At 40.4% G+C, this 7,806-nt stretch overlaps 1 pseudogene; it reads right to left on the bottom strand.

Moving 5' to 3' along the window:
• Window positions 1-1,669: 1,669 nt before the first annotated feature.
• LOC130039011 (uncharacterized) lies at window positions 1,670-1,788 on the bottom strand (annotated as a pseudogene).
• Between the last annotated feature and the right edge of the window lie 6,018 nt (window positions 1,789-7,806).

Below are 7,806 nucleotides of genomic sequence, written 5' to 3'. Positions count from 1 at the left end.
ACTTTGTCCTCAGGGATCACTCCTAGAGCGGTTCATATAAGATATAAGGGATCTACCATGGGTCTGCCATATGCAAGGCAAATGTCTTACTCACTGTATTATCTCTCTGGGAATTACTTTTTTTTCTGGTTGTGGTTGTTGTTCTTATTTTGGGCCACATTTCACTATTCTCAGGACTAACTCCTGGCTCTGCATTCCTGGAAGACTTGGGGGACCATATGGGGTGTCAGGAATCTAATTGAGGTCAGCTGACTGTAAAGCCATGCTGGTGAGATACCTTACCCATTGTACTATTGTCTGGTCCTGATTATTTATATGATTTTTCTCTATTTTTCCTTGATGAATCTACTAAGAAATCTATCAGTTTTATTGATAATTTCAAGGGATCATCTCTTGGTTTCATTGATCTTTTACATTATCTTTTAAATTTTCATTTCATTTACTTGGTTCTAATTTTTATTGTTTCCTTCCTTTTCCTGGCTGTTGGACTGTTATTCTCTAACATCTTCCTTTCTTAAAAAATTTTTCTTCTGGAGTAAAGTTAGTCTAAATTTTTCTTATCTATGTGGACATGTATTTCAATGAACTTTCCTTTTAACGTCGCATTTGCTGTATTTCATAGGATTGGATAGATTGTGTCTTTCCATTGTTTTCCAAGTAATTTTTATCTGTTTTTTTTCTATTTTTTGGATCACACCTGGCGATGCACAGGGGTTACTCCTGGCTCTGCACTCAGGAGTTACTCCTGGCAGTGCTCAAGGGACCATACGGGATGCTGGGAATCAAACCCTGGTCGGCCACGTGCAAGGCAAATGCCCTACCTGCTGTGCTATCTCTCCAGCCCCTCCAAGTAACTTTTAATTTTAATTTTTATTTTCTTATCAACCCAAGAGTTCTGCAGAAGCAATATTTAGTGTTTCTTCAATTTTCTTTTTATTGTTGATTTCATTGTTGATTTTTATATCTTTTTGACTGGAAAGGATACTTGCACTTATTTCAATCTCCACATATTTATTAAGATTGCTTATGTGTCTGAACATGTAATCATTTTTTAGAATAGAATAATCTAAAATATTATTCTCAATTCTCATTTTGAATGGCATTTTCTACATATATGTATATATTTCATTTCATTGATTATTTATTTAGTTTTAGTATTTCCATGTTATTTTTTTGCAATGAGATGTGCAACTCTTAGGACCAGAATAGTGTTTGCATCACAAACTTGTATATGTGACTCATGATCATTGCAACAATTGCAAAAGCAAAGGAAAGAGGAGACCCCCCCATGTCACATGTGTATGCACACACACACACGCGCGCACACACACACACACACACACACACACACACGCACACACACACTTGAGTGTTCTCTCAGATTTCTGCCCTCACAGTTCTTCATCGATTTACTCGAGTAGGCCCAGTAACGTCTCCATTGTGACACTTGTTACTGTGTTTGGCATATCGAACACGTCACGGGTAGCTTGCCAGGCTTTGCCATGCTGGTGAGATACTCTCAGTAACTAGCCGGGCTCTCTGAGAGGGGCGGAGGAATCGGAGGAATCGAACTCGGGGCGGTCAGGTCGGCCACATGTAAGGCAAACGCCCTACACGCTGTGCTATCGCTCCAGCCCCAAAGAAGCAAATGCCCCACGACCCCACAAAAGCCCTACAGCACCCGGTATTCCCAGGCGATCTCCCATCTAAGTACTAACCAGGCCTGACCCCGCTTAGCTTCCGAGATCAGACGAGATCGGGCACATTCAGGGTGGTATGGCCGTACTCACAGTTCTTAGGTTTTGGAAATTGTCAGTTATTTTGTCTTTGAATATGGTCTCAGCTCCCTTTTCTCTCTACATCTTCTGGAATTGCACTTCTCTGTTACTTACCCTTCTAATAGACTCCGATATTACTGACAGATTTTCATTTTTTCAAATTTTTTTTCTTTTTCTAGAGTGCAAGGGAAGGGGAGAAGAGATAAATGAGAAGCAATGCAAGTAGAGGTAAAGAGGATCAGGTACACTGATGGTGTTAAGGTATGATAAATCTAAATTTCCAAATCACAGTCAACAATACTGAATTCACAAGACCCAAACTTTATTATTATTTTTTAAATTTTTATTAGTGACAAACCAAGAGGTACACTTGTAGACTTACAAATTTTTGTGCTTGGGTTTCAATTATACAATGGATTAAGTACCCATCCCTCCACCAGTGCCCATTTTCCACCATCACGAATCCCAGTATCCCTCCCACCCCCCAGCCCCCTTCCCACCCTGCCTCTGTGGCAGGGCATCCCCTTTTGTTCTCTCTCTCCTTTTGGGTGCTGTGGTTTGCAAAAGAGGCATTGAGTGGCAATCATGTTCGAAGACCCAAACTTCAATAACCAAATTTAAAAGGTGCCTGTTAAGACAGTAGTCTGGGGCTAGGGTTGGGGTGTATGAGTAGGAGAGGGAATCTAGGAACACGGGTGGAGGGAAGTTGACACTGGTGGGATTGGTGACAGGATATTGTATGCCAAAAACCCAACTATGAATAACTTCATAATTCACGGTATTAAATACAATTTTGGGAAAAATACATGTCCTATCTTATTTTTTTTCTTTTATTTGAGTAATCAGTGTGACTTTGATTTCAATGTCTGCTATTTTTTGTTTAATGAATTTGAATCTACCTGTTAAGTTTTTAATGTTAGAATGAATTCCATTCAACGTGCTCTTCATCAATTCTTGATACATTTCTAGAATCATGTTTCCTCCACTTTTATTGTTGTTGCTGTTGTGATGATAAGACATCACACACTTGGCTGTGGCATGTGCACACTTTGTTGTGGTACTCACTGGGGATCAGATGCTTTAGTTATAGTGCTCTCACACACTTTGTTGAGGTGCACTGGAGATCTCACACTTGATGTGGTACTAGGGATGAAAGACTTGTAGCAGTGCTACAAGATCATAAGAAGTAGATAAAAATGAATTTTTGAATTGGATTCTGGGATTGAATTTTTGGCCTCAGGCCTGCAAGCCAGGCACTTTACCAACAAATTACAACCGCATTTTAGAAATTTTAGATATCTTCAAACTTTGTGAACAGTTCTTCCTCTTTTATAGCTCTTTTTTCTTTTTTTTCCTTCCCCCTTCCTTCCTTCCTTCCTTCCTTCCTTCCTTCCTTCCTTCCTGCCTTCCTGCCTTCCTGCCTTCCTGCCTTCCTGCCTTCCTGCCTTCCTGCCTTCCTGCTTTCCTTCCTTTCTTAGACTTGCTTTTCTATGTCTAGCTGACATTAATTTTTCCTTTTTTAAATTTTTTTTTTCTTTTTTGGTCACACCTGGAGATGCACAGGCGTTTCTCCTGGCTCTTCACTCAGGAATTACTACTTGCGGTGCTCGGGGGATCATATGGGATGCTGGGAATCGAACCCAGGTCTGTAGCATGCAAGGCAAATGCCCAACCTGCTGTGTTATCACTCCAGCCCTGACATTAATTTTTCTAAGTATCATTATTATAGCTTTTCTCAATTCTTTTTCTGTTACCTCCTCCAATTCTATATATTTGAATATTTCCCCTTGACTCTTTTAAAATTTTGTTTTTGAAGAAACAAGAATTACAATGGAGACGTTACTGGGCCCACTCAAGCAAATCGATGAACACTGGGAGGACAGTGACAGTGACAGTAACAGTTGTTGAAGAATTCCGTTTTATTGTTATAAGGATTGCCAGCAGAATCTTTCTACTTACCCATCTTTGCTAGTTTCTTTTGCTTTCCTGCAGGTGGTGCTGTGGTTTTAGTGTTGAAATTCATGATCGCTTGGGAGGGAGATGAGTAAAATCAAAAGCTACAATAGATCACAATGATGCTGCCTGTGGGGTGGGTGGGAGGGGAACAGCCCAGAGGTCCATGCTGTCTCTCTGGTTCTGTATTCATCTCTGACCCCTATTTGTGCTCCACATGTGTGTTTCAAATTCTCTATCTTCTGAGTGTTCTCCGGGAGATTCCCTGAAGTAGGAAAGGGGAGTTGAAGGGAGAAGACTCAATTGATCCAGATGTTGCTTGCCTACATCAGTACTCAGGATTTTTCTTTTCTTCTTCTTATTTTTGGTTCCAAAGCTCAGTTTCTGCCATCCTACAGTCTTTTGCCCTGTCTAGAAGGTCATTGATTCTGTGGCACTATTATTTCCAATGTATTGGTTTTCATCAAGCAGGTTGAAGTCTGTCAATAGCGATGGCAGCTAGCAGGCACAGTGCTGTCAATCTCATCTCTTTGTTAATTGATTTCCTTTCCCAAATTCATGCCTTGGTCACTTCCTTCCAGTATCTGGATACATATGTGTATCTCTGGTAATCAAAGCTATCAATTGATTTTTTTACTTGATTTAAGTTGTAATTTAGTGAGCTTTGCTTTCCAGTATGTATTCTGCACTTTCTCTGGAAGTTCCAATATTTTAATTTTAAAAACTGCCTACTAATAAGATCCAGACTTGTCATTGTGGTGATCAAGTTCCTTTATTATCTGCCTGCCCTTCAAGCATATCAACACTTTAACAGATACTCTATCTTCAGGAAAATTTCCCCCTAAATCTCCTGAATGAAACCTGATCACCTCTGTTAATAGATTTGCTATTATGGCTCATGGCTTATAATGCCTTTTCTCTTTTTCTTTTACCTTTTTTCATATTACTCCCTTCATTAAAAAGGCAAGCCAAGTTCTCTTTTTCTTAGAAGGTATTGATAGATTATTCAATCTCCATGAGATAATCTATCATTGACCAGCTTCACCATGACCTGGGTACCTTGTTGTATTCTATTGAACTACTTCATTGCTTGCTGAACAGAATTGTTTCAAAGGAAAATAGACTGAAAGAGTCTTTATTATTATTTTTTAGATTTCTTTATTGAATCACCATAAGAGCAGTTACAAAGCATTTGGATTTAATAATCGGTCATACAATAATGAAATGCCTGTCCCTTCACCAGTGCCCATTTCCCACTACCAACAACTCAAGTATACCCCCCATCCCACACCCTCCCTCTCCCTGTGTAGCAGATGATGTCCACATTACTCTTTCTCCATTTTGATTACATTCTATATTTCGACACCAGCCCAACCATTGTTATTTGAGATTTTCCCCCAACACTTTTATCTGCCTAAAAGGCAACATTAGCCACTTCATTTTCTGTTTCTGATTATGAGTAGCATACAATTTTGGAATTCTGAAATTTTAGTAATTAAATCTGGAGGAATTTCTGCCAAAAGCTGCTGGATTCCGAGATTTGTTTCTGAGTCTCTGGGATCATGGCCGTTCAGCAACTCCATCAGGAGCCAGAGAGGTCATTCCTAGGCGGCCACTCGGTGTCTCGTTTGGACAGGGCAGGGGGAAGGTCTTTGATTATTATGTCTGAGGCTTAGGATATTTAATGACTTTTCTGTAAGCAGTTCTCAGTGTATTCATTTTAGAAAAAAATTGAGAAAAGAATTCTTCCTTAGTGGATTTTCCTAGGATGTTCTCTATTGCCTGGGACTAAGTTGTTCTTGCAAAATAAAGAAATGTTGACCATTGCACTCATAACATATATTTAGCATTTCTCAATATATTCAAGTATATTTTGTTTCTATATATACTTCTTTTGGTCAAGATGTTGTGACAACCATAAACACTGTAATAAAACTGAGCTAGGTGACCCTATAATCGTAAATATCCAGTTGCACTGCTATTCAAGGGCCAATCAAATAAGAGACATGTATAGAAAGGGCCTTACTGGCAGTCAGTTAGAGGCTTGGAAAGTGATGGATTCATGTCATCAAAACAACAGTCTTGTCTGCATGGTAATGAGAAAGGTTTCTTTAGAAGAGAAAGAATAGGGAAGGAAGGGTCAGCTATTGACCAGTGGGCACCAGAATGAATAATCTAGCTTTATTAATCTACATGTAAGTAGGTTTCACCAACTCCAAAATAAATTTTTAAAAATCTCTCTCACAAGTAAAAACCTCGGAAGAGAGCCACAAGCTGCAGAGACGCTTCCACACCTTGAGCCGGCTGAGTTTATCTGGGGCACCCTGGAGGGGGATGGGTGAGCTCACCACCCGCTGTAATAGACTCCTAGCAGCGGAAAACCTCCAGAACCCAATTACAGCCAAGCTCATTGCCGATCTCCACTGGCTCAGGAAGAGCCCTCCAGGCATGAGAATGAATCTTGCGGGTTTTGTGATCAAAATCTCCAGGCTTGCATGGAGTCCGGAATGGGCCATCTTTCCTCATCTCCCTGTTCTGCTGGGAGCCTGGAAGTCACGCCCACAAACTGACTCTGGGTGTCTATAAACTCATTAGTGGCCGTGATCCAGAGATTCACAAATAATCTTGGAAGAGAGCTCAACAAGTTGCAGAAATGCCTCTGTATCCCCAAAGTTACTAAAAGGCCCTCCCGTTGATTGTTGATTTGCTCGAGCGGGCCCAGTAACGTCTCCATTGGAGACTTTGTTGTTACTGTGTCTGGCATATCGAATACTCTCGGTAGCTTGCCGGGCTCTCTGAGAGGGGCGGAGGAATCGAACTCGGGTCGGCCATGTTGGCCGCTTGTAAGGCCAACGCCCTACCGCTGTGCTATCACTCCAGCCCCAAAGTTACTATCCAGTTAAAAATTTTAACTCCAGTTCTATCATCCTATTAAAAATTTTAGAATTTCTGGAGCGACATCTCATATTCTATTCCAGTGATGTACCAAGAATAGCATACCACATTTGAACGGTTGTAAAGTAGAAAGAAATTGATCTTCATCAAAAAACAATACAAAAAAATTGCACATAAGGCTCAACCTGTAGCATGTTAGTAATCTCTTCTTATACAAGGGCTTACTGGCTCCAAGGTAAGATACAACAATCTTTATACATTTTCTCTAAGGAAAACTTTTTGGATCATTTCTAGCAAATTATTCATAACAAGCAATACAAAATGAATTATTTAGGATCTGCCTTTGGGGCAGACTTGGGTGGTGGTGGTAAATTTTGAAATAATGGTGGTAGGAAGGTCTAAAGATGGTGGGATTGGTGTTAGAATATTGAATGTAATAAATTATTGTGAACGACCTTAAGAAAAAGAAAGTAAAGTAAGTAAAGGCCCTCCCATTGATCATAGATTTGCTCGAGCGGGCCCAGTAACGTCTCCATTGGAGACTTTGTTGTTACTGTGTTTGGCATATCAAATACGTCACGGGGAGCTTGCCAGGCTCTGCCGTGGGGGCGAGAAACTCACGGTAGCTTGCCGGGCTCTCCGAGAGGGGCGGAGGAATCGAACTCGGGTCGGCCATGTTGGCTGCGTGCAAGGCAAACGTCCTACCGCTGTGCTATCACTTCACAAAAAGTAAAACAAAACAAAAAATCTCTCTCTGCATTGGATATAAAAAACATAATAAGGAACAACATCAAAGTCATTAGAACTGGAGATTTTGTATGCAGAACTGAACTTACATGGGAGCAAGGGAGGGGGACTGGGAGTGGCCCTTGGTAACGGGTGGGTCATCAGTGTTCAAATGATGTATACAGGAAAAGTGTAATTAGCAGTACTGTAAACCCCACTACCAAGTAAAAATTGGTAAAAAAAAAAGTAAATTCCCTTTGTGGACTGGCTTCCTGGGGTACACTTCTTATGTATTAACTGAACAAAGTAAGGGTTAGGCTTTGGAAAGAAGGTGAACTGGGGATAAACTATTCTTTTCTTTAGATTTTGGGGCGAAAACTTGGTCCTTATTTAATACCTTGATCTCTGTACCAATTTCAATCACAGAAAAAAAGGTTGTGGGTCTCATTACAAG

Source organism: Sorex fumeus, unplaced genomic scaffold (assembly GCF_029834395.1).
Source record: "Sorex fumeus unplaced genomic scaffold, SorFum_2.1 ptg000081l, whole genome shotgun sequence".
In the NCBI taxonomy this organism is placed as follows: Eukaryota; Metazoa; Chordata; class Mammalia; order Eulipotyphla; family Soricidae; genus Sorex; species Sorex fumeus.
This window is presented reverse-complemented; position numbering and strand designations above follow the sequence as displayed.